A 22,772-nucleotide genomic window follows, 5' to 3' on the forward strand; every position below is an offset into this window, starting at 1 on the left:
TAGCATCGTCAGCTCCTACTCTCTCTACAAAGAATCAACCGCATTTAGCATCTTCTATGAGTCACTCAGTACCTTGCAGGATTAGGTCCTTGGAGAATAATCAGTGTTATACAAATAAAAAAGAACAAGCAGACGGGGGGAATTACAGACAATGGGATGTTTTATAATAAGAGAGAAAATCGATTAAAAGCATTGGGTAATGTCCTTTTAAAAAGACGTTCTGGTTAGTTACACATTTACAATTTTCCAGCTGTGTATTTATATTTTTCCTGTGACTGCTCACAATGTCTAAAAATAGTAGTTGACTATTTCCACTGCCATTTTTCATATTAGACTCAAAAATCCTGCATGGACTTGAGATATTTTGGTAGTTGGGCCCTTCATTTGCCAAGTTGCTCCCTTTTCCCTAGTCATTTTATCCTGCTATGAGTCTTCTCTTTTCAATGTAGTTCTTACGAAAGGAAAGGTTTCATGGTAGTGACTAAGACCAGGTTTAGCGATGCAGATACTGAGCAAGATTTCCACATTCAGCTCTGCCAGTGCCACTCAGTGCTGCCACTCACACCCCTGCTATCCTATTGTTGGACCTCTCCCTAGGAGACCGTGCCAATCCCAACACAGGGTGAGCATTCCCATAAAATCCTCATATTAGAAGAGGCTCACCCAAATTATATTTGGCCAGATTGTCTAGCCCTTACGTGGGGGTGTAGGGTGGGAGAGTGCAAGGAGCTCTCCCTGCAATGCATTTTGTGCAAGAGACAGAGACAATTACAGTTCCTTTGCTCTAGGAAACACAGGAATGTTCTTTGTGTGTGCCCCAAAGGGAGAGATGAGAGGTGGGGATGGGATGAGTCGTGCACACACACTTTACACTGGGGAGGGATTTTTCCTCCATCGAGTACAATCCCTCCCACACAGCAGATCTTAGTTATAGGACTCTGCTTAGCAGGCACAATCTAGTCCATTGGGTGTTAGTGTTACTAGCAATAAAGAAAAATCTGCTATCAGATTTAACATCAGAGAGGTGAGTCCAGAGGTAAATTTCGTCCGGTTGGCTCAAACACAATAGGAGAATTTGGACATGATTCTGAACCTACCAAGGGTATGAAAATAGTCTTTGTTACTAAGATGTTAAATAAAGGCAAGTGTTTCTGTCCTGCTAAAAAGAGATTAAATGGATCAGCAAACAGAATTATTTTTTCCCATAGCAGTTAATGCACTGCATATTCCCCAAACAATATATTCATGGTACAGAATGAAATCTGTTGTCTAAAATACTAAGAAAAGGCAATACAAGTTTTGGAGGCTAATATACAACCCAAGAGGGGGAAGGAGATTGCAAAATTCCTTACTTTAAAATTAAAGGTGAACAGATCAAGAGATATGAAATCTATCTATTTGCCCTTTTCATTATATTTGTGTTCGCATTTGACAGAAGGAAGCAAGTTGGAAGGGATGAAATGAATACTGTGCACATTAGTGCTAAGGAAAACCATAGCTATGTTTTGTTTTATTGCAGAGATTAAAGTGGCCAAAATAAGAAGTACAGATTATTATGAGAAATATTCTTTATGCAAAAACAACAAGGAGTCTGGTGGCACCTTAAAGACTAACAGATTTATTTGAGCATAAGCTTTTGTGGGTAAAATCCCCACTTCTTCAGATGCATGGAGGGAAAATTACAGATGCAGACATAAATATACTGACACATGAAAAGAAGGGAGTTACCTCACAAAGGGAGAACCAGTGTTGCCAGGACCAATTCGATCAGGGTGGATGTAGTCTACTCCCAATAATAGATGAGGAGGTGTCAATTCCAGGAGAGGCAAAGCTGCTTTTGTAAAGAGCCAGCCACTCCCAGTCCCTATTCAAGTCCAAATTAATGGTGTTAAATTTGCAAATGAATTTCAAATGAACAGTATCCCTGATGAGGCCACGGCACACCTGGTGGCTGAGCTTTGTGACTTTGTCCTCACCCACAACCATTTCAGATTTGGAGACAACTTATACCTTCAAGTCAGTGGCACTGCTATGGGTACCCGCATGGCCCCACAGTATGCCAACATTTTTATGGCTGACTTAGAACAACGCTTCCTCAGCTCTCGTCCCCTAGTGCTCCTCCTCTACTTGCACTACATTGATGACATCTTCATCATATGGACCCACGGGAAGGAGGCCCTTGAAGAATTCCACCTGGACTTCAACAATTTCCACCCCTCCATCAACCTCAGCCTGGACCAGTCCACACAAGAGATCCACTTCCTGGACACTACAGTGCAAATAAGTGATGGTCACATAAATACCACCCTACACCAGAAACCTACTGACCGCTATACTTACCTACATGCTTCCAGCTTCCATCCAGGACACATCACATGATCCATTGTCTACAGCCAAGCCCTAAGATACAAGCGAATTTGCTCAAATCCCTCAGACCAACACCTACAAGATATTTATCAAGCATTCTTAAAACTACAGTACCCACCTGGGGAATTGAGAAAACAAATTGACAGAGCGAGACGGGTACCCAGAAACCACCTACTACAGGATAGGCCCAACAAGGAAAATAACAGAACACCACTGGCCATCACGTACAGCCCCCAGCTAAAACCTCTCCAACATATTATTAACGATCTACAACCTATCCTGGAAACTGATCCCTCGCTCTCCCAGACTTTGGGAGGTAGGCCAGTCCTCGCTTACAGACAGCCCCCCAACCTGAAGGAAATACTCACCAGCAACTACGCACCACACCACACCATACCACAGAATCACTAACCCAGGAACCAATCCCTGTAGCAAACCTCGTTGCCTACTCTGTCCCCATATCTACTCTAGCAACACCATCAGAGGACCCAACCACATCAGGCACACCATCAGAGGCTCATTCACCTGCACATCTACTAATGTTATACAGCGGACCCTCGCTAGAGCGCGCATCACTATAGCGTGGATTCGCATATAGCATGGTTGCGGCAATGGCTCCCAAATTTAAATATTTAAATTGGGATCCATGGTAACGCGGCCCCCGCTATAACGCGGTCCCTGTGTTAACACGGTACCGCGCATGGATCCTGAACCCTGCGTTTTAGCAAGGGTTTGGTGTATATGCCATCATGTGCCAGCAATGCCCCTCTGCCATGTACATTGGCCAAACCAGACAGTCCCTACATAAAAGAATAAATGGACACAAATCAGACATCAGGAATGGTAACATACAAAAGCCAGTGGGAGAACACTTCAATCTTCCTGGACATTCTAAAACAGATTTGAAAGTAGCTATACTTGAACAAAAAAACTTCAGAAACAGACTTCAAAGAGAAACAGCAGAACTAAAATTCATTTGCAAATTTAACACCATTAATTTGGGCTTGAATAGGGACTGGGAGTGGCTGGCTCATTACAAAAGCAGCTTTGCCTCTCCTGGAATTGACACCTCCTCATCTATTATTGGGAGTGGACTACATCCACCCTGATCGAATTGGCCCTGTCAACACTGGTTCTCCACTTGTGAGGTAATTCCCTTCTCTTCATGTGTCAGTATATTTGTCTGCATCTGTAATTTTCACTCCATGCATCTGAAGAAGTGGAGGTTTTACCCACAAAAGCTTATGCTCAAATAAATCTGTTAGTCTTTAAGGTACCACCGGACTTCTTGTTGTTTTTGTGGATACAGACTAACACGGCTACTCCCTGATTTTCTATGCAAATAACATGTATGTTAAAGCAGGAGGATTCACACGTCAAGAAATTTGTGGTTTGGAAGAATTTAGATCTTGGTCTAAAATTCAGTATAGAGAACAATGAAACAGAAGAATTACTATATAGTGTAAATGCTAATCAGGGCCCAATCCATGTACACTGAAGTCAGTGGCTCTGTCTCAGGCCCTCAGTCCTCAATGACAATGATAAATTGTATTTTCTTATCACCCATAAGGCTATTTTCTCTGATAAAGGAAAGGTCACTTAATTTGCAGAGTCCTGTTAACTATATTTTCTCTTGCCTGTTATCACTGATGCCAGACTAAATTTTCAAATCTGAACACCTCATGTTTACTTCTCAATGCTTATTTAAGCACATAAATAAATGCGAATATTCAAGTGTTTAAATATGGAGTTAGGACCCTAATGTCAGGGACCCAGCTTTGAAAATGTCAGCTTATGCTTACCAGTTGGTGTTTCGATCCATGTCATAAATGTTGAGGCATATTCACCACCATGCCTACTTAAATTTTATGATGGCATAACTCCAATGAATTTTTTCCTCAGAAGACTGGTTCCTTTATTTTACTAGGAATAAGAACAAGGCAGTTATTATGAACAGAGCTATAGGAGTAATGCTTAGAGCAATCTCTAGCACAGTATTTTGCACCATTGGCCAAGCTATACTGCAGACAGGGCTAATCTGTACTTGTGGCAATGAAGGAACCAGATAGAATGAAACTGCTACTATAGAACAATCGTCTGTCTCGGTTTGTGCTATCCTCTGCCCTAAATGCCATAAGGTTAATATATGAGAAGTGAACAGAAGGAGATTTACTTTTTGAAAAGCATCATGTTTTGAGTCTGAAGATAAATGTAAACAAACAGAAGGAGTAAAGGTAGAAGCAGTGCTGTTTTAATAGCTGCCTGGACACCTTAAAACTCAGCAAGCTGTCTGCATGACATAATTCTGCAAAATGTATGTGACTTTAAGACTCACTGTGTGACTGATACATTTTTCCTTGTAAAGAAAGAATCCAAGAATACAGTCTGGTTGTGTGGCTGAGGAGAAAAAAGAAAAAGAATTCACCACCCACAGCGAGCTGTTTTGTTTGGTATTTTTCTGAAGTACAAATGACAGCATGAAGGAAAATAGAGTCTTGTACAGAAGGACGAGCATGGGGGAAATATGCAGAAATGCTAGACCAAGTTTTGTTTTGTAAGCAAATGACCTAAAAAAAAATAGGAAATGAAAAGAACTATTCTCCTGGCCGTGGAGGAAGATGAGATATTAGGCGTTAGTATCCTCAAATGATCCAGTGACAATATAATGAAATAATTTGTCTAGTGGTTCAAGACACACCTTCTTTCAGCTAGGGGTTGGAAAGGCATGTAAGGCAATTAGTCATCCAACGCCCATTAAAACTTGATGGAAACTGTAAGGTGCCTAATTCCCTTAGGCTCCATTCCAAATTCCAGCCTTGGTTGCTGAAAGGCGTACATTTCCTCAGAGGAAACAAAGAAATTCAATCAGCTGTTAGCAGAGCTAAGAAAGATGGTACAGCATAACCAATTTGCACAATTTTTAGATGAGCCTTTACAGGGTAGAATTCTCAGTGTGTTGAATATGAGATACACAGAAAGCTACAATCACAAGCAGTGTTACCCTGAAAGAGGCTATCAACATAGCTGCCAGCCAGGAGAAACAGGCAAATGAGTTTAATATGTACAGAGGCCCAGTTCACAAGGTTATTATTTATATAGCTCCAGCAGCATGCAAGAGGATTTACAGACAAATGTGAAGGCAAGGTCCCCTCCCTGAAGAGAAACTCCAAGCCACAAGGATGTTTTTTTTTCCTGTTGTAAACAGAGCCCTCAGCTAATACATAAAGATGTGAAATGTCAGAAATGCCAGAAGACTGGGCACATTTGCTGGACATGCAGAAAAATCTGTTCAAAAATGGGCTGTACCTCATGCTTCAAAGGAAGGCTACAGAATAAGCAAACACTCCTACTAAGCTGTCCATGGTGACTCTCAAGTGGACAGATGGAGCTGGGGTGTGTGTAGTCTGAGAAAAGTATTGAGGATCTGGAATAAAAGGTCTCAAACCAGAAGATCCCAGGGTAGCCCTATGCCATGTCTATCCCTCCATGTGATTCCCACATCCGTTCTGCACTTAGAGCACAGCAGGCTTTTTTGCTGCACTGCTATAAGCTCCTTCCCCAACAGGTGCCATAAGGGATCTTTCATAATCTAGATGGAGTTGCAAAACTTTCTAAAGGGAACATGCCATGTGTAGCCAATGTTCCCTGATTCCACCCCACTCTGGAGGTCATGTCATCCCTTTGGCTGAAGAGCAGCTCTAGATCAGCAGTACTGCAGAGAGGCTGATGGGAGGTTACACAGTAGGAAAGGAAAACACTGTGTAGATACATATTTTCCCTGCACAGTTCTCCCTTTCAAGGTCATCCTTCTCTGCTCTGTGCCGCTGAAGGATAGGGGAACATATGGACCTTAGAAAGGAAATTTGCCAGGCAGCCACTTGATCTGAAATCCATATGCACTTTTAAAAAACACTCTAAACTGGGGTTTGGTTGTCAAAAGTGCTTAAGGGGGTTCTGAGCACAAAGCCCATTGAAAATCAATCCCTGGATGATGCATCCATTAGGAGTCCCACAGAATGTGTTTTCAGTAACTTCAGAGTAAATATAAGGACAACTGTATAAGAATTCAGTAGGAGCACTGCCGTAGATAGCCCATGGATCATTGTTGGGACTGCCACTTGAAGCCAAGGTCAACTGGACACATGTTAGAGCAGGCTGAAGACTGCACTAAGTTGTAACAGGGGCCAAGCCAGCTCCTACACAGCCCCAGGATCAGGAAGTCATAAAAGAGAAAAAAATATCTTTGCTTCTCCCCCATCTTGGTACCACACCAGCCACAGCTTGGCTGGACATAAGAACCAAGGCCGTGAGGTTTAAAATTGTGTGTATTAGCATCTGCAATGAAGAACAGCAAGGCACTAATGACAAAGAATGCTAATAAATTTGTTTCCAATAATGATTTTTAAAACTTAACTTGCTTTATACCTGACATTTTATGGAACTTTACAGGTTCAAAATTTCAAGTGTTGCAAGCAAGTCATTTTAAAGTTACAGAGGCACCAAAAAATGATAGACACTGCCATAAATTTAAACACAAGTCATTTCAAAAGACCTACAGCTACAAAATGGTTTGATAAATTGTTTTTAGTTTAAACTCCACCTGCCCCAAAGTTCTACCATAATCTAATCAGTTGCTTCCTATTTAAAATGAGCATAATGATACTTACTCATCTTGCTCAATGCTTTGAGATATACAGGTGAAAAGCACTGCTCAATAGCTAAGTATTATTATAACAATGGCATGAAAAATAAACACAATGTAATAATTTCAATACTTGATTTCCCCCCCTAAATTAATATTACCGCACCATATATTTATATTTCACCTTGCGTTCCAAAAAATTGATTCGGTGCATTTCAGATTGCCAGCCAGGTTGGTTCACTGCAACTTCCTTCAGTTCCCCATTCCCCATACCAAGATCACTAGCTAATGTGCACTGCTGAGCATGCTGCCATCTTACTGGATCCTGGGAATACCGTACATTAGTCATACTGGTGCCACTCGGGGAGCCAAAGTTCATCAGATACTTGACCTTGGCTTTTGAATATATGATATCACGCTCGTCTTTCATGCAGTTCCTTGTCATGTGCTACTAGTACAAATTCAAGGATGAAAGGATCAGCAGAAAGCACTGTGATGGGCTGTATCATTCACAATATAGCCATGCCTGAGTAAAATACGGATCTATTGATTTATTTCGTCTGACACCATGCCCAACAGCTTTCCCCCACAGACGAATGACTCGGTGAGCTGTCAGCTCTTCTCATTCAGCAGCCTACCCCATCAGGGATATTATCTGTCTTATTGTCCTTTCTTTTTGCACCCATAGGGAAAAAAAATGCTTTATGATGGATTTTTGCTTAGGTCTTTTGTTTTCTTTCCTCTCCCTTTTGAATAAACGTGGAGCTCTCCTGAGGAGGTCAGCCTCAGAAGAGTTTTAGAGCAACTTTTACTAGCAGGGATAAATAGAATTTATTCTCATTTATGCACTCCAAACCTCACTGGGTTTCTGTCTGTGTGTGCGTGTTAATGCAATATATCTATGAATAAATCCATAAGATGGGCCACATCCTCAGTTCCTTATTTAGTTTTTGTTCAATCTTTATTCAGGCTAACTCCCACTAAAGTTAGCAGAAGCTGCACTGAATAAGGACCTCAGGGTTTAGCTCATATAGGATATGTACCCGTACCAAGCCAGGTTGTAGTGGAAACCTCTGCTACAACGAAGGCACAAAAATGCACCCACATTCTGAGCTGGTAGTGGTGGATTCCTAGGGTGAAATTCTCACCCTGCTCCAGTCCCTTTACACTGGATAAAGAGGCCAGAGAAGTGTAAATGGGTTCTAAAAGCCCTGGATCTGGCTAGGGAAGGATCCCCAGCACAGAAACTAAGGACAACTGCAGTCTCCTTTCCAAGGGCCACCTGATAAGCTCTGTTGTAGGGGCCATGCTGTGGGTGGGTTTGGGTGTGAGGGGGCATGTTGGGGGCCGGGCTGCAGCATGCAATGCTGTGGAGATTTTGCCTAGTGCTGCTGCCCATAGGACAGTGCAGACAGGTGGCCATACTGTAGACAGGTCCCCAGGGTTATCAAAATGACTCTGCGGGCTGTGGAATAGCATGGAATTGAGAAGGTACACAGAGCACGAGTTCTGTGCTGCACATCTCAAGGGCACAGAAGCTCACCTTTGGAATCTAGAGAGCTGAGAGGGATGAGTAAAGAACCTGGATTCCACCACTACTAACCCTAACCCTCCCCGCCGTTCCGCCACCCACGTAAGATCTCCCAAATCTCCGCGTTGGTGCTCTAGGCTCCTAGCAACAGCCCGTTGGCTTTGCTGCACCCCAGGTGAGGCGCTCCTTCTCCATCTCTTCTTCCCACTGGTCAGCTGGGTTGGGCGGGGATTGACGGGAAGAGGCAGCCCTTTTTTTTACCTAGAATAGCTTGAGTGCAATAAGCATTCACATATCCCACCAGGAAAGGAGATTTGCAAGCATGCAGCATGCTCAGTGCGAATAGCACGATTACTGTTCCATCCCTCTTTTCACCCCCGCCCCATCTTTAGCCAAAAACAGTCAAAGGTGACTCTGCTGTTCTTGCCACAGACACAAACAGGAACACATCTGCAGCATCCCAGGCTTGCAGGGATGCATTCCTTTCTGGATCCATTTGCTTCCCTTTTATTGGGGGCAAAATGGGCAGGACTACTGGGTCAAAATTGCCACCCAGAAGAAATCAGGAAGCTGGTACAACCTCTGGCCCCATTGGCATGTAGTTAGGCCACTGCACACTGTGCCAGCTGTAACTTCCAAATGGTCTGCAATGATCCCCATGCAGACAGTTACCACCACACTGCTGTGATCCCGTCTGGGGAACACAGAGGCAACAGACACTTTTGGCCACCTGTGTCATGTGGAACACCAGGAGCAGTCACACATCCTCTTTGATATCTAATCAATCATCTCTATTGCTGTGTAATATACACTGCAAAAAACAGCAATTTGGATTGGTTAGCTGAGGCTTTTAATCAACCTAAAATCATTGACTGGGAGTATACTACACAGCAATAAAGCTGAGTGCTAGCAGACTCAGCACAAAAATTGAAGCCATTGTTATCCTTGTCTTGACTCGGGAAGATTTCAAAATTGCAAGTTATCTGTGCCCAGATTTTCTAGTAACTTACTGGTACACACTAGGACATGACTAAAGTGAATAAATGAAAAGGGGGCAGCTTAAATACTGATTCTAGTACGACTCTGGGCATTATCTAATGCATGTTCTAGCTGCACTGTTGCTGGTGATATATTATTCAGGCTTAAATTCCCCAACAAAACATGGGTAATAAGAGTGCCTTATCTTTATGTTTACATAGGGCAAGACTGTGGCTTGCCTTCTGCATTGTGTAGGACAGTAGGGGGGCAAAAGATGCCCTCCTTGTCCCCCGGCATGTGCTACGGTATGGCGGGTAATGGTGTGTGGGATGGGGAAATTGGTACACCCATTCGGAGTCTCCCCATCCAATATGCCTACAGAGCTTCCGAGCTGCAGCAGAGGAGAAAGTAATTGGCACCATGGACAGGGCTGGTGCAGAAGAATCCCCCTTGGAGCTAGAGACTGAATCACAATTTGGTCCTTCATTCACCCCCATGGAAGCACAACTACATGCTGCTTCTTTCTCAGTGCGCCTACTAACTCCACAGTCAAGCTTATAATTGTTAGCCATTCATCCATTGTTAGACTGTCTCTCTTGGTTCTTACCTATTGCCCAGGTGAAATGATAGTAATCTGAAGAAATGAATCAGCATGTGCAAACAGCCAGAAGAGTTAAGTGTTAATCCGATGAAGTGGGTTTTAGTCCACAAAAGCTTATGCCCAAATACATTTGTTAGTCTATAAGGTGCCACAAGTACTCCTCATTTTTTTGCTGATACAGACTAAAATGGCTACCACTCTGAAACTAGTGTTAATAAGACAGACAACAAACTCAAGTAATAATTCCTGCAAAAACCGTTTTTTTCAATTGCAGCAGCTAATTGTATTCTGTTAGCACAAACTGGCTAATTCCAGTTATGACTAATTCCAAGAGGCTCATTTCTATTACAATTGTGGGTTCAAAAGGCTATTTTTATTCACTAGTTTAAAGGATGTAGTTAGAGAATCTTAATTTCAACTAGAAGTATTTTCATCTACTGCCTTTTCCATCTCTAACTGTTGTAATTATAAGCATAAACAGAGTAGGACAATTACTAGGAAGCTAGTTGGATTGAAAATTACTTCTGATGCAATAGTGATTTGGAACTGGCAGCCAATAAAGATGTAGGATGCAGGCAGAAGGGTTTGTGGTGAGATTTATGTACTTGTTACTTGTATATAATCCATCCTGAATAGCTTTATAGCCTGCATTGCCTAGATGTGGACTGGGAGCATGGCAAATAAAAACAACTGGCTTGCAAGATGTTGATAAGGAGATGCCTCTGAAAAACTGGAGCATGCTGGCTTCACATCAAACAACATCAACACAACAGGCTTTTTGTTAAAATATGTAAAGAAAGAGACAGTCAGGTCAGAGGTAACGTTTAATCTGTGGGGCCATCTTAATGGTTCTGAGGGAGAAAAAGTAGGTCATATGCAGGAGATCCCCTGGCATAAAACTGATGTGATGGTATTCCTGAGCTCTGCCCGCAGCCTAAACTTCACCCAGTCATAACTACACCAAAATGAGATTGTGCTGGTCTTTATAAAACGATTATCTTTGTGACAGTGAAAGAGTGAGACACATTGATATTTCACTTGTCATCATTATGCTTCAGAGGCCAAGATTTTCAAAAGTGACTTTGGTGATTTTAGGTCCTGGACTTTTTTGGGCACTCAACTCGATACACTTTAAAAGGGGACTGATTCTTAGACAGGTCTCTCTAAAGTGGCAGCTTTGGTGCCCCAAAATGCAGGCATTCAAGATCATTTGTCATTTTTAAAAATCTCGGCCAGAGTTAATATGCTATGGGGATGAACCAGAGCAGTTCTTATGTCTCTCAAAGCTATTGTTTTAGGCGATCTGCAGGCTCCGACAGACATAGTTGCATGAGTTTACATCCAGTTAGCATTTTGAACATTAGCTAATCAACCATAAATGCTAGAGATTCTTTTTAAATGAGAGCTTAGATTCTGGAGCACACGGTAAAGGCAGAAGGGAAAAGTACTGGCTTGTTTTGTTGCCATGAGCCAGTTCAATTTGACACCATGGTATTCAAAAGTAAACTCTTAGAGTTAGCTAATGCATGCTTAATTGTTTGTTTTCCCATATCTTAAAATGGATTTTCAATCATGATCTCTATTTTTTTCTATTCTGTGCATGTTCTCTAATAAACTGGCTTATTTTGTTGTTCATTTTGTGGGCTAAAATAGATTGCATTAAGGTCTTGTCTACACAAACAGTTAGTTTTTGCAGCAAGCTGGGGTGTGAATCTACCCCACACGAGCCTGCCACGTGCTAGCTGTTCACATGAACCCTGCTGACATGCATTAACAGTTCATTAGTTTGCTTTGATCTAGACCTTTTGCATAGAGGACCAGATTAAAGTAAACAAGCATAGTGTAAATATGCTTCAGCAGGGTCCACATGGACAGTTAGTCTGCAGCAGGCTAGTGCAGAGTAAATTCACACCCTAACTTGCTGCAGTCTAAACGTTCATGTAGACAACCTCTCAGTACATGGTAATCTGGGGTGAAACTCTAGCTTGCACTAGTGTGTACACACTGTCTGTATGGAACCTGCTACCACATCCTAAAAGTTCCATAGTGCATTTTGACCTACTCCACTTTGTAGCTCTACACTCCAGCTTGCTGTGCACTAACTTTGTCTAGACTAGCCCTAAATCAGACACAGAACTGAGTTAATAAGAAGCCTAATTCCTGATAAATGCCAGCTGTAGGCCATCTCATGCACACCAGCTTGAACTGCTAAAATGTCCATATGTTCTTAGCAGAGAGTCCAAAAATCAAATGGAAATGGAAACTAAACTACCCAGGAGGTGGCACCGCTAGGTCATGGTACAGAAATGCTGAGAGGTTTGCACTGCCCATTCTGGATCTATTCTGGGGATAGAGGGCTTCCATCTACAAGGCCTTCCACCTAGTATCCTTTGTCATCACAAAGAGACTAATCCAATGCCCATTGAAGTCAATGGCAATACTCTCTCTGACTTCAAGTAGACACTGGATCATGCCCTACATTCATTAAAAAAATTAAAAGCAAAGAACAGATACAACCCCCCCCCCCGCACCTACACACATACATGGCCTTGCATGACCTGCAGTGAGATAGGAATGGCTTCCAAATTTCTGCTTTTCCTTGGCACTCATATATATAGAGAGAGACAATGGTTGGAGTATACCACTGTATCAGTAAGTTTCTCTGTGGTATACACACAAACACACTCAGAGAGTTGGGTTGGGTTGGGTTGGGTTAAAAAAAATCTAGATAACCCTTCTCTATCCCACTCATGGAACTCCACAAATTTCAGGAGACAGGTTTGAGAAAGACAGACTGAAACAAAAGTAGCATGGAAAGGAATTTCATCTCCTTGTCAACTTTCTTTTGGTGGCATTTTCTTTATTGACTTCCCCTAATTTAAATTATTCACTGAATATGAGAAAGTAGTAAAATAACTGAATTTTTCTCCACTGTTCAAATTTAGTTAGGTGCAACCCGGTCAAGGTATAGTCAAGTTTGGCAATTTAAAGAATACTTTTGTGAATACTTGAAGATAGAGGCTATTTCTCTACCCCTTTCTATTTATTTATTTGCCTTTCCTGAGTCTTATTTTAACTCCGAGCATTCTTATTTCAGTGCACATTTTCGATAAACTTAGTGACATGGATTTACAAGTCAGCTTGTATCTAACATCAGAGGATGTTCCGAGAAATCACATTACAGTTTTCAGCTTAAGATTTGTTTATCATAGTATATATATATAATTCTGAACCCAAATCAGTGGCAACATTCCATATATTTGTGATTAATCTTTGATACTAATCCTGTTCACCCTCCTTCAGACCCTGAAAATTGCTTTTGAATCTATCTACTATGATATGACTTGTCACTACTGTTACTGCTTCTGCCCTGATATCTGAAAAATGATGCAACTTTAGTTCTAGCTCCAAGCCTCTTTCCCCTTAATTTCAAGTCCAAATGAATGTGTTTCATATTGGTTCAGATGCAGCCAATTGGCACTGGGTTTAGATGAGGGGACATGAAAAAGCCATTGATGGCTTCCTACTTTAGGGACCTCATTTACACAGGTCCAGTTCCTGTCCATATGCTAGTTGGCTATGGCCTCAAGAAGTTAGTATGCCAACTGGGGATTGTTGGAATGCAGTGGGGTTCTGACCATTCCATTTTCCTCCCAGCCATGGTTCCAACACCCACCTCCCCACTCCATCTTGACTGGAAGACCAGTAAATGAGAAAGGTGTAGTAGGAGTCATCTATCCTTGGTTTACACCACTGGAGAATTCCCCCACAACAGGGAAATCCCCAGCTAGATGGATTTACTGGCTTCATGCCCTTTTTGTGCCCATGAAACATAGGAGAAAATTGGGCCCATAACTTTTACAGGGACAAATATTTTATAACTTTCATAAGCTTCACAGTGAATGCCTTCTGGTCAGTTTCCTATAAAATGGAAAAAATAAACAGCTTGTCTTTTTCTGTTATCCTCTGTCTATTCCATGAAAGCTCCACTGATCTATGATAGAGACACTTCTTTTTTTTTTTGTATAGCATGCTTATAACGAATAAAAAGAGAAAAAACATCCCCACCAAAGAATTATTTGCTGTTATTTCACCGGTGCAAGCACTTGTGGTTTTATCATAAATTGGCTCCTTGTTGAATAGATTGTTTCCTCTTGTGTTCTTGCATTTTTATTTTATTTTGGTGCTATCACAGGTTATTCCCATGGACTGGACTTTATTAGCAGATGATCAGATAATTCCACTATTGGACCAAAATTAGAAACTATCACCTGAAAATGGAAAATGCTCGAAATATTTTAGCATGGCACAATTCAATGATATTATCTGTATTGGTGGAATAAGAGAAGGAAGTGGCGATGCCTCAAAGTGACTTCTGGGAGAGGCATCTTTGGTACAAAATATTATTAGTAATAATATTTATGGCCCCCAATCAACATCTATTATGCTCAAAACTTACAAACACATAGTTAGCTACCATCCTTGCACCCAAGTCCTGGGACATCCTCAGCTACCAGACATGTCCCTCAGATGGCAGATGAGGTAACCTCAAACATGGTATGAGCTGCTCTGAATATATTGAATGAGGAGCCATGGATCTACAGCTGAGAGTCAGGCTAACTTCCTGTCCATGTAAAAAAAGATATTGTTATGGAAAAAACCCAGATACAAGAGTTTGACTCAATTAGTCCACTTGAAGGAGATCATGGCTCTCTGAAATCACCTAGTTGACAACAAGTGAGTTCAAATGGATGCATGAAGGTGGTGGACCAAACCCATGCAGGCATTCATTGCCTGAAACAAGAGCTCTTAACAACTAAAGCTAAAACTGGGTGTTGGAATGTGAGACCCAGGTGGGACATTGGGAAACTGCATCAAATAGGCAGAGAAATGACTCACTTCAATACTAGTATTATTGGATTGAGCAAAATTAGATGGATTGGATGTGGTAGACTTCATTCAGATGGTATCATGGTGCTCTACTCAGAAAGGCAAGAGGATATTCTTGTATAGGAAATTGGAACCCTTCTCGATTAAAATGGCAACACAAGCTCTATAAGAATAGGTAACAGTTGACTCACAAATTATAAGAGCACATTTTGTTACACATCATGCTAAAGTAACTATCATTCAGTGTTACATACCTACCAGTGACCATGCTGAGCAGGCAAAAGATGTATTCTATGATAAGTTGCAAGCCATAGTCAGGCTTATGGTTATGATATTGTTCTGGTTCTGGAGATATGAATGCCCAAGCTGGTAGCGACAATCTTGGATATGAAAACTTCACGGCTAGACACGGAATTGAGGGATGGATGGAGAATGATGAAAGATTCATCAAGCTGTACAGCATGTATAGCCTCTGTATGGGGGGATACTCTTCCCTCTTCACAGGAAACACAAACTAACATGGAAGTCAAATAATGGAATTACTGAGAAATAATTGGATTACAATGCCATGCATGATCTTTTACAAGTGGTGATATAGCAAAAGACCACTATCTTGCCACTGGAACAGTTAGCCAAAAGCTAAAATGGTAAGCTAACAAGAAAAGATTGACGGTATTTTATGTGAAGAAACGGCTTCAACTGGGATTCTGGAGAGATTTTAAAATCTAGCTCTCAAACAGATTTCAAGAGTGATGGGTAATGAATGATGATATAGAGGAACAATGGGTTCACTTTAGAGATGTTTGCTGGGAAGCTGCCACAACTTCTCTTGGACCAAGAGGCTCAAGGAAAGAATAGTGTATACAAACACATGGAGATTGAGGAAAGAAAAACCTAAAAATGGCAAAGCACCCTGGTCAAGATAAGATCATTGCTGAAATGCATAAAGCTGGCGAGGATGTGGTAGTATATGAACCACATAAACGTTGTAATATAGTTTAGGAGAAAGAACTCTGCTCAAAGGATTGGAAGGAAGCTGTGATCTATAAATTACTGAAGAAAGGCAACCAACTGGCATGTGGTAACTGGCAAGGAATGACAATACTTTCAGTACCTGGACAAATGTTCTGCAGTATATTATTGAACAGAATCAAATGGGTCATAGATGAAAACTGTGTAAAGAGAAAGCAGGCGTTAGATTGAAAAGAGCATGTGTAGATCTCACATCTTTGCCCTGAAATGATTGATTGAGAAAGGGCTTGCTTACCAGAGAACATTAGTCTTGAACTTCATACATTTCATCAATCTTTTGGCTGCATTCACAGAAAATCACTGTGGAAGATCTTGCAAGAATATGGGCTTCCTCGATAGTGTCACTGGTCAATATACTGTATGAAGGTTCAAAATGCTGTGTAAAGACAGAAAGTGGAGAGACTGATCGGTTTGATATCATCGCTGGAGTGTGACACGGTTGCATTTTATCACCCCCCACTTTTCTGCATGTGATAAATTATGTGATGTGAAGAGTAACATCAAAGGAAGATACAGGAATATTGTGGAGTAGAGGAAAACTTCAAGATCTTGGACTTTGCAGATGACATTGTTCTGTGACAGAGATCATGATGCCATGAAAAAAACCCACTATCAATGTCAAATGTGAGGCTGCCAAAACAGTATTAAAACTCAGTCAAAAGAAAATGGAAGTCATGATCACTCTTGTTGCACACACTTCTAAACTTAATCCAGAGACACTCAGGTTTTTCTGCAGTTTCGTACCGGAGCTCTGAGCAGTCATACTGCTCCCTTACATACAGTGCTACTCCCCCACCTTTTCTGCCCTGCCTGTCCTTCCTGAACAGTTTATAACCATCCATGACAGTACTCCAGTCATGTGAGTTATCCCACCAAGTCTCTGTTATTCCGATCACGTCATAGTTCCTTGACATCACCAGGACCTCCAGTTCTCCCTGCTTGTTTCCAAGGCTTTGTGCATTTGTATATAAGCACTTGAGATAACCTGTTGATCGCCCCTCATTCCCAGTATGAGGCAGGAGCCCTCCCCTCACAGACATTCCTGCCTGTGCTTCCTCCCGGTATCCCGCTTTCCCACTTACCTCAGGGCTTTGGTCTCCTTCCCCCGGTGAACCTAGTTTAAAGCCCTCCTCACTAGGTTAGACAGCCTGCTGGCAAAGATGCTCTTCCCTCTCTTCGTAAGATGGAGCCCGTCTCTGCCCAGCACTCCTCCTTCATGGAACACCATCCCATGGTCAAAGAAACCAAAGCCTTCTCTCCGACACCACCTGCGTAGCCATTCGTTGACTTCCACGATTCGACGCTCCGTACCTAGGCCTTTTCCTTCCACGGGGAGGATGGACGAGAACACCACTTGCGCCTCCAACTCCTTTATCCTTCTTCCTAGAGCCACGTAGTCCGCAGTGATCCGCTCAAGGTCATTCTTGGCAGTATCATTGGTGCCCACGTGGAGAAGCAGGAAGGGGTAGCGATCCGAGGGCTTGATGAGTCTCGGCAGTCTCTCCGTCACATTGCGAATCTTAGCCCCTGGCAAGCAGCAGACTTCTCAGTTTTCCCGGTCAGGGCAGCAGATAGATGACTCAGTCCCCCGGAGGAGAGAGTCCCCGACCACCACCACCCGCCTTCTCCTCTTGGGAGTGGTGGTCGTGGAACTCCCAACCTCAGGACATCGCATCTCATGCCTTCCAACCAGCGGAGTCTCCTTCTGCTTTCTCGCCCCAGACATATCATCTGGTCCACTCTCCGCAACGATACCTGTGGAGAGAACATGAAAGCGGTTAGTTACCTGTGTCTGTGTTACTGGAACCCGGACATTCCGCTTACCTCCAGAAGAGGTGGACAACATGTGGGCAAGCTTCTTCACTGGCCTCTTGGCTCCTCTGTGCAACCTGCTCTATATCTGTAGAGCTTTGTGCCCCTAGAAGCCTATCCTGAGTTTTGTCCAGGAAATCCTCAGTTTCCCGTATGCAACGCAGGGTTGTTATCTGTTGCTCCAGACCTTCAATCTTCTCTTCCAATATGGAGACCAGCTTGCACTTTGTACAGACAAAGTCGCTTCTGTCCTGTGGAAGAAAGACAAACATGGCACATCCAGTGCAGGTCACAACAGCTGAACCCCCCCTTCCATATCACCTTCCTACTATGAGCTTCCTCAGAGCAGTTTGCAAGACGTAAGCCTCACTGGGCTCACTCCAGGCGAACTCCCAGGCAAACTCCTGCTGTGAGCTGCTCTGCTGTCCCCGCTGCTCAGCTGGTTCGCGAAGCTCTGGCTATTTTTAAACAGCCAGGCTTCCCTGTCGCAAACGAACAGGCACCCTACTGCCCGCCCCCTGCAGGCTAGCAGCCAATCAGACACTCACTCAGGCTCTCACACTGCCCCCCCCAGCAAACACACACTCGGATACTTCCTCAGCAAGCAAACAAACACACACTCGGATACTTACCAGTCCCAGGCAAACTCCTGCTGTGAGCTGCTCTGCTGTCCCCGCTGCTCAGCTGGTCCGCCGCCACTCAGCTGGTTCCCGAAGCTCTGGCTATTTTTAAACATTGGGTGGAGACATTTCTATTTGTAATATGTATTGCTGGCTGGTGGTTTGTGTATAAGAGGCAGGTGTGAAGGGAAATGTGTTGTTGTTTTGGTCTGGTAATATTTTTGTTATTGTATATTTTAATTAATGGCCATGGTGCCTACAGCTCAGAATAGGTATTTTTTTCTGTTTATTTATTTGGATTTAAATAAAATAAAAGGCAGAAATTCCGCAAGCTGTGTTCCATCAGCAATGGCCAAGCTTGTGATATCACACAAAAGCTGGACCTCTTAAAATGATGGCGTTCAAGACTACAGGGGTCACTAGTTTGAAAGGAGTTCAAGACAAACAAAATACCTGACCTGCTCATGAACCTTAAATGCCATTATGTTTAGAAGCCCAATGGCTGCTGATGTGGTTGGTTTAACTTTTTTTCTTTTTTCAAGAACTCTTGAGAAAGAAGCTAATACAGAACTGACCTATGGAATGTTATATCTGAATCCTCTGGGAAGGAGCTAGAATGTATTATTGCTGTAGCTTTTTCTTTTTAATCTTGAAAGTGATTTAGGAGCTAATAACACTGGCTACTAAATACCAATACTGCAGATACTATGCAAGTTTTTACAAGGATTTTTGCCAGCTTTCCTCAGCCCAGAGCTGCAGTACCGCTTTTATTCCAGTCTGGGGCTCTCCAGCAATCCTGTCAATATACCTCAGTCCCGATCTGCAATAGTCCACTCATAAATGGCAAATCTTCAATATTCACAAGGAGAAGACTATACAACTCATTAAGTGATGACCTAACCTAGGATTTGAACCTACTTGCTGACAATTAAAAAACTAATTCACTAGCTCACCATGCCGTCTACCATGGCCCTACAATGGGGGAGGGATAGCTCAGGGGTTTGAGTGTTGGCCTGCTAAACCCAGGGTTGTGAGTTCAATCCTTGAGGGGGCCATTTAGGGATCTGGGGCAAACATTGGGGTTGGACTAGATGACCTCCTGAGGTCCCTTCCAACCCTGATATTCTATGATTCTAATGTAAACATCTTAAATGCATACATTAAAACAGAATCAGGCTATGGTATTTAAATATAAATACAGTGCAGCCCACTTAAAATAGATGTGTACATTCAGCATAACTGGAAAATCCAGGCAATTCTAGTTTCTAAAGCAAATCCATTGAGACCAGATTTTGTGCTGTTGGTTAAGCCTTACTGAAAATTGTTTTCGAGACACTTTCCCTACTTTTTCTCCTTCCTGCCCAGGACACATTTGCTTCTTTCTCTCTGGCCACTTAAAGTGGACATCAGCGAAAACAGACTAAACAGGATTTGGCCGATAAGTTAGTTCTAAGCAGCTTGCACTGAATCCTAATGCGCAATTCTCAGTGGTCATACTACTTGAATTATGTTACTCTATTTGGTATTACTCTGAAATTGTAAAGGGAGCATCGGCGCCTATAAAAATGTGCTTAAGCTTAAAGAAGTAGAGGGAGCTGCTTTTTGATGGAATAAACATGCAGGCTATCTAGGACTCATTCAATTTGAAGCATTGTATATTTTAACAAAAAGCTCATTCTGGGCTGCTTACATCTCTGTGGGGATTAAGCCACCAAATGGCTCCGTTGGCCTTGTAGAAATCTGCGCATGAGGATTTCAAGAGGTATCCCTTAGGGCAGCATTTCTCGTTATAAAAGTATCAGCAGCATTCCTGCAATACTGTATAAAGCTATTTAATGATTTTGAAAACTCTTTCAGGGAAAAACACAAAGCTTTATATAGATTTCAGCAAAACAACTCTACCACATTCTGGTTACCTGTACACAGATTTTAAAATAGCTTGCTTTAGGGAGGTAGGAGACTAAAGGCTTGATCCAATGCCCATCAGAGTCAATGGAAAGAGTACCATTGACTTCAATGGGCTATGAATTAACCCTTAAAATAGGACAAGATGAACACTGAACAAACAGCTTTTCTCCATCCTTTAGCATTCTAGTACATTACAGCTGATGTCAGAGGTGAACCTTTTTATTTTTATTTTAAATCAGATGTTTTGACAGAAGCTGTTTCTGCAGGAAGAGCGGTCCATTGTGTTTTCCTTCCATCTTCACATTTAATATACCCATCAAGAATATTTGTGTGTGCGTATGCCTTAAGTTTGCTTGCCAGTTTCATCATCTAATAGGGAACAAGTTGGGGGCCTAGGGATTAAATCCCAGCTCTTTCATTTTGTCTTTGAAAGTGTGATGTGTGTGTGATGGTTTGTAGCTGATAGATGCTACAAATCTTGTAAAGCAGCCATGCACTGCATTAATTACCCACCATGCAGGCTTGATGAATTTACAGGACACAGGTGTTGTGCAATGCAACCGAGAGATCTGGTTACTGCTTGTCAAATTTGCTTTCCAGTTCTAAGCACAACAGCAATTTCTCTGTTTCTAGGCTCAAGGAAAACAGACATTATTCTCCATGTGGCTACGGTCAGTCATTGCTGTTAGCATTAATAGGTGTTAAATACGGGCAGCAAGGGTGACATTCAGGGCAAAATAATCTACGTCATTTACGCTCTGTTGCTGGGCTGCTTGGAGAGCCACTGTCACAGAGGCTGCACAAGGAAGCTACTGTATTCTGCCTAATAGAATGGGGGCTTCCAGCACAACCTGCCCCAGATTAGCATGGATGGTAACATTGGCAGTGAGCTGTGCATGTGTGGAGGGGATCAATTATGGGATGTGCTGCTATGCAGATCCAGTGGCTCTGACACCCTGTAGATATAGTACAGAAGAGTAGAGGCTGCACATATTGCAGGCTAGAGTAGCAGCTGCGGAGCAATGTGCTACAAGCCAGAACTCTGAGTCTGGGTTTTGGAGTGGTTGGGGTTGGTTTGGCCAACAACTTTGGCTTTATCTATCTTGAATGTTGCTAAGGTGCCTAGCACCTTAATATCTAAATGGGTGAAGTGCATGTCACCCCAAGACAATATTCCCCCAAGTATTAGGACATCAGTGTGGCAGAATGATTTTTGTAGATGTTACTAATGTCTTAAGTACATATGGTTTTATTGCGGCCTGGAATGCATGCAGTGCAATTATGCCTTATTGAAGGGCTGGCCAAATTTTAAGTACCTTTGGCCAGTCTGATAGGTGTGCAATGAAGGGCCACAGCCCATTCAGCAGAAGGCAGGTGGAGACAGAAAAGGTAGTAGTAACAACGGGTGCACAAATGAGGAATGAAAACAGAGATTGTCAAGAGAAAGAAAGAAAGAAAGAAACAAGCTTACCTCTCCACCTGCAGGAGGGACAAAGCACAGACCATGTGTTTTAACTTAATACCTGGAGAAGGAGCACAGCATTGGAAAAAGAATTCTACTGATTTTCCTTCTCCGTGGACATTGGCTATGCTCCTACAATTAACAGGAGAGCACCCAAGAAGGAGTTTCACTTACTCTCCCCTTAAACATGCTATTTGTCTAGGTACTTGGATTGTGAGGTGATGAGGGGCAATCATTAATGGAGTTTATCCTCAAAACTCCCCTCTGAGGTAGGGATATGGGACTGAGACACAGGGTAGATTAAATGACTTCCTCAAGGTGACGCAGGCTGAGCCAAGAATTGAACTTAAGTATTCTGAATGCTAGATAACTACCCTGTCTGCTAGACCATCCTACCTATGCTAGCAACTTGTGCTAGGGCTACTGGCTCCAGTTTGTGAGTGATTTATTGTGTTAAATCCTGAGATGGGTCTAAACCATAAAATTAGAGTCCACTCCAAAATTCAGGGGTTTTCAGATCTAGGATTTCCTCCAGCTATTATAAAGAGTGAAAGTATTTATAAAACAAATTCAGAATCCCTCCCCACCAGAGAGTTTAGTGGTGTTTGTATCTAGTGTCTTGTTTCAGGTCCATTTCTAGTTAGATCACAAAATAACACCAATCAGCTGGGGTAATATAACTACAGCCTCTTGAGCCCACTAGAACAACATCATATGATTTCAATATGCTAAAGAGATGCTATGTATTTCTTCTTTGTAACCAGAAACCCTCACAAATTTGAGGAAGAAAATCTCTTTTAAATTAATCAATAGCTTCTTTTTGGTGATAAGGTGTACAGACCTTCTTCAAGGATTGGCAGGAAGGAAATAACACTCACCTCTCTTTGAGCAGAGCAAAAGCCACAGCTGCGTGCCCTAAGCCTAGGGAT

The sequence above is a fragment of the Lepidochelys kempii genome, chromosome 1 (assembly GCF_965140285.1).
Source record: "Lepidochelys kempii isolate rLepKem1 chromosome 1, rLepKem1.hap1, whole genome shotgun sequence".
NCBI lineage: Eukaryota > Metazoa > Chordata > Testudines > Cheloniidae > Lepidochelys > Lepidochelys kempii.